The following is a 12165-nucleotide window of genomic DNA, read 5'->3' as shown; positions in this document are numbered from 1 at the left end:
TATTCGTGTCACTGAGAAAGAGACTGCAGGTAGATCTTGCTATAGTGCCAGCCCAAAAAGGCATTCTATCTTTGTGAGTTGTCCTATCCAGTAATTTCCACACCCAAAAAAGTGACATAGCCACATTGTGTGGCCAAAGTACACACAACTATTGGATCTATCACAAGACCTCAGGCCAGATTTAACAATTTTAAAAACATGTATTTTTATTTATTTATGACAATATACTATCATTTATATTGAAAAGGTATTGATCAATTTAAAGAAAAAACAATAAATAAACTCTGTGCACATATAGTACTACTCATATGGACAAGTATCTTGCATACACTCCATAACCAATGTACTAACCAGTATTTCCCAGTAATTCAAATCTTAATAAGCAGAAGATTAAAAAGTAAAACATGTAAGGAGTTTTTCCGGGAGTTCAATATTGCTGACCTATCCTCAGGATAGTTCATCGACATCTGATCGGTGGGAGTTCAACTGCCGGCACACTGCTGATCAGCAGTTTGAAGAGTCTGCGGTGCTTTGGTAAGTGGTAAGGCCAGTGATGTCATGTTGATTAGTCACATGACCTATTTCAATCAAGTGAAGGGGCTTGAACTGCAATACCAAGCAGAGTTGTTATACAAGGTATAGTGCTGTGCTTGGTAAGGTGCAAGGATGCTGCAGCACTAATTGGAGCACCACAGAGTCTTCAAACAAATGATAGGCAGGGTGCTGTGTATTAGACACCCACCAATCAGATATTTATGTCCTATACAGAGCAAGAAAATTTAGACTAAAACCTTCAGAATCACAGGTGCATATCCATGAAGCAAACATAATTGCAAAAAGCGAAATGGCTGCACACCATTATATATGCAAACAATAGAGCTAAGAAATGGGGGTCATTGTAGATAAAAGTGGTTCAATACCGACTATAAATGAGTATGAATAAGTAATGGAAGCTCTTAGCGCACATATGCATCGGGCCCATCTACCAGGCGTCAAGGTGGCTTCCGCAGATGGGTCCCTATCACTAAAGATACTGCCTCACTTTGGACTTACTAAAGCCTCCAATATTCAGGGCTGTGTAGGAACCAGCTACTAAAGTACTCTGCTCAGAAGTCCCAGGTAGATGGGCATGTCCAGTCTAAAAGGGGTGCCACCCCCAATATATTGCAAGAAAATTTAGACTAAAACCTTCAGAATCACAGGTGCATATCCAAGAAGCAAACATAATTACAAAAAAACAGAATGGCTGCACACTATTATATATGCAAACAACAGAGCTAAGAAATGGGGGCCATTCTAGATAAAAGTGGTACAATACCGACTATAAATGAGTATGAATAAGTAATGGAAGCTATTAGCGCACATACGCGTCGGGCCCATCTACCAGGCGTCAAGGTGGCTTCCGCAGATGGGTCCCTATCACTAAAGATACTGTCTCACTTTGGACTTAATAAAGCCTCCAATATTCAGGGCTGTGTAGGAACCAGCTACAAAAGTACTCTGCTCAGAAGTCCCAGGTAGATGGGCGTGTCCAGTCTAAAAGGGGTGCCACCCCCAATATATTGCAAGAAAATTTAGACTAAAACCTTCAGAATCACAGGTGCATATCCATGAAGCAAACATAATTTCAAAAAACAAAATGGCTGCACACCATTATATATGCAAACAATAGAGCTAAGAAATGGGGGTCATTGTAGATAAAAGTGGTTCAATACCGACTATAAATGAGTATGAATAAGTATTGGAAGCTCTTAGCGCACATACGTGTCGGGCCCTATACAGAGGACAGGCCATCAATATTTATCTCCTAGAAAACCCCTTTAATTCAACATCTCAGTATGTTATAGTAGTAATTTTGGTAGCTTTTTGTGGGTGCTACCTAGAAATATCAGCATGAAAGTTCAATAGTTACCATCCGCAATATGTTAAACTTCACCCAGAATATTATTTCAAGCACAATCGGGGCTTGTTTTCAGTAGCAAAAGCAATATTTACTGAAAACAATAATAGTAGTGCTTCAAATTTCGGCAACATCCAACCTGATGCTGGTGCATACACACTACCGCAAGCATCAACATAGCACCATTCTCGGAACTCATGAGTAAGATTTAATTCAACCACTTGTCAAGCCATTAGGCTGCCAAAGTGGCTTGGCTTTTTGTTGCTTAAAAATTATTTATGCAACTGACTAACCTAAAGGATAAACTACATCCATAACTTGCTTGTCTACCTCTGCTCAGTGCAAGGATAATCCAGTCAATGGCTTCACGGAGTAGCCATGTTGTATGATGCCATTAATGCATTTGGTTTAATCAGGACTTAAAGGAAAAGTACAAAGACAACCATGGTTGTGTGGGCGGGTACCAGATGCAAGTAACCCAAACCACGGACAATAAAGTCTTAAGCAGTTTGACTGCATTACCTTTACTGACTAAATCCAAGCACGGCCTCCATGGTCCTCAACAATCTGCAAAATTCCAATGGTTCCTTCTCTCAGATGTTTAATCCTTAGTAAAGTTGATTTTTCTGGCAGCTTTCACTCACAGGAATAGAGTTTTCCTGGAGCAAAATTTGCCCTGGTCTACTTGGCAGGAGCACACACCACAGGTCTTCACTTTAGCTTACTAGCAGACTCTCTGATAATCAGGGGAAAATGGGAACAGACCATAGCCCAACAACTGTAACAAAGAAACTGGCAGTTAATTGTTTCCTAACTGATAAGTAGCTTTTTTGGCTTACATAGTGCTTAGATCAGGGTTTCTCAACTCTGGTCCTTGGGACCCACCTATCGGTCAGGATTTGAGAATATCCCACAGAATGAATACCTGTGGTAAGTCCTGATGCATGGACACTAATTATATCACCTGCTCAATACTAAGGAAATCCTGAAAACATGACTGGAAAGTGGGTCCCAAGGACCGGAGTTGAGAAACCCTAGCATAGATTATAGTCAGTATCACAGTGAACACTTTAACCACTTTAGTAGTAAACTTGGTTTTAACCCTTAACCCCTTAAGGACCAGGCTCATTTTCACCTTAAGGACCAGGCCATTTTTTGCAAATCTGACCAGTGTCACTTTAAGTGCTCATGACTTTAAAACGCTTTGACTTACCCAGGCCGTTCTGAGAATGTTTTTTCGTCACATATTTTACTTCATGAGACTGCTAAAATTGGGTCCAAAAAGTTAATTTTTTAGCATAAAAAAATACAATTTTTACCAAAATTTTTGAAAAATTAGAAAATTTCAAAGTTTCAGTTTCTCTACTTCTGTAATACATAGTAATACCCCCAAAAATTGTGATGAGTTTACATTCCCCATATGTCTACTTCATGTTTGTAGCATTTTGGGAATGATATTTTATTTTTTGGGGATGTTACAAGGCTTAGAAGTTTAGAAGCAAATTTTGAAATTTTTCCGAAATGGTCAAAATCCCACTTTTTATGGACCAGTTCAGGTTTGAAGTCATATTGTGAGGCTTAGATAATAGAAACCTCCCAAAAAATACACCCCTCAAGGTATTCAAAACTGTTTTTTCAAACTTTATTTACCCTTTAGGTCTTCCACAAGAGTTAATGGCAGATGGAGAAACAATTTTGAAATTTCTATTTTTTTGAAAATTTTCCAATATAATCAATTTTTTCCAGGAGTAAAACAAGGGTTAACTGCCAAACAACACTCAAAATGGGTTGCCATGATTGCGAAAACACCCCATATGTGGTAGTAAACTACTGTTTGGCCGAACGGTAGCACATAGAAGTAGGGGAACACCATATGGGTTTTGGAAGGCAGATTTTGCAGGACTGGTTTTGTTTATACCATGTCCCATTTGAAGCCCCCTGTTGCACCCCATGAATAGAAATTTAAAAAAAGTGACTCCATCTAAGAAAGTACACCCCTCAAGGTATTCAAAACTGGGCTTACAAACTTTGTTAACCCTTTAGGTGTTCCACATAAGTTAATGGCATATGGAGAAACAATTTAGACATTTCTATTTTTGGGAACATTTTCCAATATAATCAATTTTTTCCAGGAGTAAAACAAGGGTTAACTGCCAAACAACACTCAAAATGGGTTGCCCTGATTCTGTAGTTTGCGAAAACACCCCATATGTGGTCGTAAACTACTGTTTGGCCGAACGGTAGCACATAGAAGTAGGGTAACACCATATGGGTTTTGGAAGGCAGATTTTGCAGGACTGGTTTTGTTTATACCATGTCCCATTTGAAGCCCCCTGTTGCACCCCATGAATAGAAATTTAAAAAAAGTGACTCCATCTAAGAAAGTACACCCCTCAAGGTATTCAAAACTGGGTTTACAAACTTTGTTAACCCTTTAGGTGTTCCACAAGAGTTAATAGGAGATGGAGAAACTATTTTGAAATTTCTATTTTTTGGAAAATTTTCCAATATAATCAATTTTTTCCAGGAGTAAAACAAGGGTTAACTGCCAAACAACACTCAAAATGGGTTGCCCTGATTCTGTAGTTTGCAAAAACACCCCATATGTGGTCGTAAACTACTATTTGGCTAAACGGCAGGACATAGAAGAAGGGGAACGTCATATGGTTTTTGGAAGGCAGATTTTGCTGGACTGGTTTATTTACACCATGTACCCTTTCAAACCCCCTGATGCACCCCTAGAGTAGAAACTCTATAAAAGTGACCCCATCTAGGAAACTACGGGATAAGGTGGTTGTTGTTTTGGGACTATTTTTGGGGTAAATTTGATTTTTGGTTGCTCTTTATTACTCTTTTTTGAGGCAATGTAACAAAAAAATTAAATTCTAAAATTGTTTCTACATTCGCTATTTAGTTTTGTGGAACACCTAAAGGGTTAACATAGTTTGTAAAGTAACTTTTGAATACCTTGAGGGGTGTAGTTTCTTAGATGGGGTCACTTTTTTGGAGTTTCTAGTCTAGGCTACATCAGGGGGGGCTTCTAATGGGACATGGTGTCAAAAAAAAAACTGTCCATCAAAATCTGCCTTCCAGAAACCGTATGGAGTTCCCTTCGTTCTATGCCCTGCCGTGCAGCTATATAGCCATTTACGACCACATATGGGGTGTTTCTGCAAACTACAGAATCGGGGCAATAAATATTTAGTTTTGTTTGGCTGTTAACCCTTGCTTTATTACCGGCAAAATGGATTCAAATTGAAATTTTGCCCAAAAATGGGTGTTTTGGCACAGTTTTTATTTTATATTTTTAACACCGTTCATCCGAGGCATTTGGTCAAAAGTTATTTTTATAGCGACGACTTTTACGCACGCGACGATGCCCAATATGTATGGCTCTAAGACTTTGGAGACACTAAGCAGGCATCCTAAAACTGCGGCCCTCCAGATGTTGTAAAACTACAATTCCCACCATGCCCTGCTGATGGCTGTAGGTTGTCTGGGCATGCTGGGAGTTATAGTTTTACAACATATGGAGGGCCGCAGTTTGAGGATGCCTGCACTAAAACTAATATTTTTTGGGGAAAGAAAAATTGTTTTTGTGTCTCCAAAGTCTGAGAGCCATAGTGTTTTATGTTCTCTAGTGAACTGTTGTCGATTATAAAAATGTTGTACTCCATGGAAGTGTGATACTCCCTGAAGCAATCGATAATGCAGAGGCTCGGATGATCGGGGCACGTGTCACATTGAGTAGTGGTGTCCTTCCGTATCCCCCTCTTGTGACACACTCTGCACTTTTTTTGGGTTCGTCCCTTCTTTCCAGTATGGGGGACCACACCTGGAAAGTGTTGGCCAGGGACGATCCGGGCACCTCCAGTTCCCAAGGTACTCCAGTCTGCTCTTTCCCGGTCCGAAAAGATCAGGTCCTTGAGGACTGCCTCATAGAATTGGAGGAATGTCCCTGTGCTGCCAGCGCTTCGGGATAGTACAAAAGAGTTGTACATGGCAACCTGTACCAAGTAGACCGCAACTTTTTTGTACCATGCCCGGGTTTTGCGCATGGCGTTATATGGCGTGAGGACTTGATCAGAGAGATCAACTCCTCCCATATACCGATTGTAGTCGACGATACAATCGGGCTTGAGGACCGTTGCCGCGGTACCTCGCACAGAGACTGGGGTGGTGCTATTACCGTGGATTGTGGACAGCATAAGGACATCCCTCTTGTCCTTATACCTGACCAGCAACAGGTTTCCACTGGTAAGTGCACGGGTCTCACCCCTGGGGATAGGTACCTGGAGGGGGTAGGCAGGGAGGCCGCGTTGATTTTTCCGCACGGTCCCACAAGCGAACGTGGATCTGGCGGCAAGGGACCTGAACAAGGGAATGCTGGAATAAAAGTTATGGTGGGGGGGGGGCTGGTGTGGGGGGGAAAGTGGCAGGGGGGGTCTGGGTTAGGGTTAGATGGATAGATGGAAGTTTGGAATAAAAGTACTTTATTTTTATTTTTTTCCTAACTAACTTTTCCCTTCTTTCCCTGCCTAACGGTGCCTCTCCCTCACTGACCCTAACCTACCTGGGTGGCGATGGGTGCAGGTGGGTGATGGATGCCGATTAGGGGGACACAGGAGCTGGTGCTGGATGATGCTGCACGGTCAGGGTGCTGGACAGGAAGAGGAGGGGAGAGAGGAGCGCAGAAAGTTTGAATCTCGCGCCTCTCTCCCCTGCACCAATCAGCACCCTGGACAGCAGTGTTCAGCACCAGGGCCAGCACCGCCTCTCCAAATCCTCGGACTGCGATTGTTGGTGTATAATTACGCCACCGATCGCAGTCTTTTTCCGGTTCATCGGGTCACAGGACACCCGAATGGACCGGAAACGCAGAAAACCGCAGGCCTGAATTGACCTGCGGTTTTCTGCGATCGCCGATACGGGGGGTCAAATGACCCCCCCCGCGTTGTTACCGGATGCCGGCTGAATGATTTCAGCCGAAATCCCGTTCCGATTAACCCCCGCGGCGCCGGAATTCCGATTTTAAGTCAGGACGTACCGGTACGTCCTCGGTCCTTAAGGACTCGGGAAATAGGGCGTACCGGTACGTCCTATGTCCAATTTACCAACTCTTATTTTGGGTGATTTGGACATCCCCATTGATGATCCAATATCCCAATTGTCTCTCACATTCTTTCTATAACATCCTCTCTTGGTCTCTCACAACTTATTATCTCTGCCTTAACCTCAAAGACAGCAATATTCTTGCTTTAGCCTTCTTCTGCCTCTGCTCAGTCTCTGACTTTATGAACTAATCCGTCTTGCTTTCTGACCACAATCTTCTCTTCTCATGGCATTCCTACCTTTCACACATACAGAAACCTACACTCCATTATCTCCCAACAACTTGTCAACACAGGTCCTAATCTCTTTCCTCTCTTGTCCAGATCTGACTGCAAATCATTATAACTGCACCCTCAAAACCGCCCTGGATGAAGCAGCTCCCACTACCTTCTGACCTTCTCAACACAGACTGCGGCAACCCTGGCACACACGGTTTCTTCAGTGGTGCTCTAGATTAGCGAATGTTTATGGAGAAAATCACGAATATCTGCAGAATTTCTCTATGATAAATTTATGCTTCAGACTCCTCTCTTCTTCTCAACCAACCACTTGCAGTAGTGATTCTATTCCCTCACACCTTCTCCAATCCCTCTTCCCGGCTGTCATTAGTAACTTAACTACAATATTTAACCTCTCTCTTCTGGCATATTCTTTTAAAACATTCTTCTTTTAAACATTCTTTTATAACCCCACTGCAAAAAAAAAAAAATCTCTTGACTTGACTTGTGTTCTGATGTGTCTCTAAATTCTACTTCATCTCTAAACTCCTGCCTATTAAGTTACCTTTTTACAAACTCCCTTCTCAACCCCTTTCAATCTGGATTTCACCCTCTACACTCTACAGAAACTGCCCTTACCAAAGTGTCTAGTGATCTTCTGACAGAGAAAGGAATGGCAACTACTCTCTACTGATTCTTCTGGTTCTCTCTGCAGCATTTGATACTGTAGACCACAACATTGTCCTCATCATGCTCCACTCTATTGGCCTTATGGACACTGGTCTCTCTTGGTTTTATTGCCATCTCTTTGGCCGCTACTTCACTGTATCATTTGCCAGCTCTACTTCTTCTCCTCATCCCCTTGATGAGGGTTCAGTTCTAGGTCCTCATCTTTTCTCTCTACAGAGCCATTATCAGACAGACCATCAGTGGATTTGGTTTTCAGTATTTCCATCTCTCTGATGATGAGTCGATGACGTCCAACAGCGATGTCACTCTAATAGTACTACAAAACACTAGTAGTTATCTGGCAGCTGTTTTTAACATTATGATCTCTCTCTTTGGGACACTGAATCAAAAATGTAACTTTCCTCCATCTAATAACCTACCTAAACCTGATATTTCAATTTCATTCTGTGGTACTATCATAACTCCTGGGCAACATACCTGCTATCTTGGGCTTGTGCTTCACTCAGATTAGAGATGAGCTAATCGGATCGTTCATTACAAACTGGGTTTATTACGAACTTCCCAAAATTTCATCTGGCAGGCGAACCAGAAGTTTTTCAAGTTCATTTTAATCAAATCCAGTAAAAAGGCGTGCAGTGCTATTTTACTGCACATGTCGGCGGGAAAAAGCACTAGGGAGCAAAAAGGAGGATGCTAACATAATCCTAAGAGGAAGTGTGGGGGAGACTTGCCCTGATTGACTCACAGGCTAACAGATAGCATGGATGAGCCAATTAGTGCTGCAGCATGCAAGGAGGTGCCCTTGTAGAATGAGTAGAACATAATTCTTTGTTCATCTGTGAATGGGGGTGGATGGGTCTATGCAGTGTCTGACAGAAAACTACTGGGACAGTGTACAGTCACTATTCTAGCGTGAGGCACAGTGAAGGGAAAGGCTAGAAAGAAGGAGAATTGTGTAGAATAGGGAAAGCCATCAGGCACTGTGAGGAGCTGAGGCTGGGTGTGCCTGTCAGTATCTTCTAGCTGCAATTACTGACCTTACAACACAGCTGCTGCAGAACTTCACTTCAAAAGCAGCTACCTGCAAGAACATTCCCCCCCCCCCCCCCATTGTAAAATAAATACTTTTTTGTGTGTGTGTGTGGGGGATAAGCTCAAAACTGTACAAAACATTATACTACCCAGAAGATAGATAGCATTTGAAATCTCTGTGAAAACACCTGAAATACTAGTCTAAAATCTGTGTCAGGGCATCTTAAAATTTTTGACATCTTGAAATTTGGGTTTGGGATTAAAGCAATATATGTGTGTCTTACAATACAGAGCGTAGCAGTTTAAATCTCTGAGTGAAAACATGGCCTACCAGTTCAAAATCCGGGTCGGTGCATCTCCATACAGTGCAAAATTTAAATATTTTTTTGGGTTTGGAAAAATAATCTACGTGTGTCTTATAATACAGAGCATAGCAGTGACAGTGTGAAATACTCGGCCAAAATCCGTGTTGGTGCATCTCCAGACAGTTCATGTGTTGGTGGGGGAATAATCTCATAGTGGGTTGATACTAGGTTGACAACTTGCATTTTACACTACCGAAAACATTTTTCTGAATCTGCATATTTGAACCTGCACACATTAGGCCCAAATCCATTAGTGGTGCCGATACTGCATTATTTCCAAAGTCAATTGTCTTTAGCAGTGTCTTCAGTGTGTTGGTGGAAAGGGAAAGACATTTTATTGCGCCTCCCTGACTTTCAAGTCTATGTAAACCTTTGGGGGCAATTTTATGAATTATTGCATTGTACTCATTTTGAGCTAAAAATATATTTTTTAAATTGGTGTGTACATAGCCGTCATGCTTTAGTAGCACCCATTGGATTTTCTGTATTTTCTGTCAGACCAGGAGCAGACCGATTCCTTATCTCTGCTCTCTGACCTTAGAGACACTCATTACAGCTCAGTTCTTATCTTACTGATAAGAATGTGGCTTAAATAAGCCTTTATGACCTCTCAATAGTTTAGAGATAAGGTTTATTAGATGACCGGCACAAAGTGAAAGTATCAATCACACAGAAAAACTGTTAACGGTTAGTGACAGAATAGCTCAATATAATATATAAAGCTGAGTGTATGTATGTATGTCCGCAAAATGAATCCGCACCGTCGCATTTACAATCACGAAATTTGGCACAAAGGTACATCAGGTGTCTGGGAATGTTTTAGACTGGGTCTAAGATCTCTAGGACAAACTGTCATGCCTTCAGCAGTTGTTATTGTTAATTTATTCACAGTTAATATGCTTTATAATTCATAATTCCCTGTTCATTGTGTAACTGCACTATCTAATGGCCATTTTATATACACTGCAGCTCTTCACACTAGAAGTTGGACCCACTTCAGCTTCCATTACTTGTAGCCTATAAACTCTAGTGACATCATCAGCCCTGCACATAGCAGTCATTCACAGCCACCATTACAGATGTATCCACACGGTCTGGTAGTGTCCTGATCCATCCTCTACATCTAAGCTTACAGTAGCACCGCCGGTATGTTTCACATGGTTTGCATCTGTATTAGGGCTGCACGATATGGGAATTTTGTGCGATTTCGATTAGGGCCCTAAAAATTGCGATAACGATATGCAATGTGATATTTTAAGGGAATTGTGCTAGGGGTCTATTTGCTTGGATTTTCCCATATGAGCCACTGACGCGCTGGGTATGACATAGTTGTGGGGAGATCTGTGAAGGACGCTGTTATGTGGGGGATCTGTGGAAGACGCTGTTATGTGGGGGATCTGTGGAGGACGCTGTTATGTGGGGGATCTGTGGATGGCGCTGTTATGTGGGGGATCTGTGGATGGCGCTGTTATGTGGGGGATCTGTGGATGACGCACTGTTATGTGGGGGATCTGTGGATGACGCACTGTTATGTGGGGGATCTGTGGATGGCGCTGTTATGTGGGGAATCTGTGGATGGCGCTGTTATGTGGGGGATCTGTGGATGGCGCTGTTATGTGGGGATCTGTGAAGGACGCTGTTATGGGGGATCTGTGGAGGACGCTGTTATGGGGGATCTGTGGAGGGCGCTGTTATGGGGGATCTGTGGAGGACGCTGTTATGGGGGATCTGTGGAGGACACTGTTATGTGGGGGATCTGTGGAGGACACTGTTATGGGGGATTTGTGGAGGACGCTGTTATGGGGATCTGTGAAGGACGCTGTTATGGGGGATCTGTGGATGACGCTGTTATGTCTGGAATCTGTGGAGGACGCTGTTATGGGGGATCTGTGGAGGACGCTGTTATGGGGATCTGTGGAGGATGCTGTTATGGGGATCTGTGAAGGACGCTGTTATGTGGGGGATCTGTGGATGACGCTGTTATGTGGGGGATCTGTGGATGGCGCTGTTATGTGGGGGATCTGTGGATGACGCACTGTTATGTGGGGGATCTGTGGATGGCGCTGTTATGTGGGGGATCTGTGGATGACGCACTGTTATGTGGGGGATCTGTGGATGACGCTGTTATGTGGGGAATCTGTGGATAACGATATGCAATGTGATATTTTAAGGGAATTGTGCTAGGGGTCTATTTGCTTGGATTTTCCCATATGAGCCACTGACGCGCTGGGTATGACATAGTTGTGGGGAGATCTGTGAAGGACGCTGTTATGTGGGGGATCTGTGGAAGACGCTGTTATGTGGGGGATCTGTGGAGGACGCTGTTATGTGGGGGATCTGTGGATGGCGCTGTTATGTGGGGGATCTGTGGATGGCGCTGTTATGTGGGGGATCTGTGGATGACGCACTGTTATGTGGGGGATCTGTGGATGACGCACTGTTATGTGGGGGATCTATGGATGGCGCTGTTATGTGGGGAATCTGTGGATGGCGCTGTTATGTGGGGGATCTGTGGATGGCGCTGTTATGTGGGGGATCTGTGGATGGCGCTGTTATGTGGGGGATCTGTGGATGGCGCTGTTATGTGGGGGATCTGTGGAGGACGCTGTTATGTGGGGGATCTGTGGAGGACGCTGTTATGTGAGGGATCTGTGGAGGACGCTGTTATGTGGGGGATCTGTGGAGGACGCTGTTATGTGGGGGATCTGTGGATGACGCTGTTATGTGGGGGATCTGTGGATGACGCTGTTATGTGGGGGATCTGTGGAGGACGCTGTTATGTGGCGGATCTGTGGAGGACGCTGTTATGTGGGGGATCTGTGGAGGACGCTGTTATGTGGGGGATCTG

This window comes from Bufo gargarizans, chromosome 3 (genome assembly GCF_014858855.1).
Source record: "Bufo gargarizans isolate SCDJY-AF-19 chromosome 3, ASM1485885v1, whole genome shotgun sequence".
NCBI lineage: Eukaryota > Metazoa > Chordata > Amphibia > Anura > Bufonidae > Bufo > Bufo gargarizans.
Note: the sequence above shows the minus strand (reverse complement) of the source record.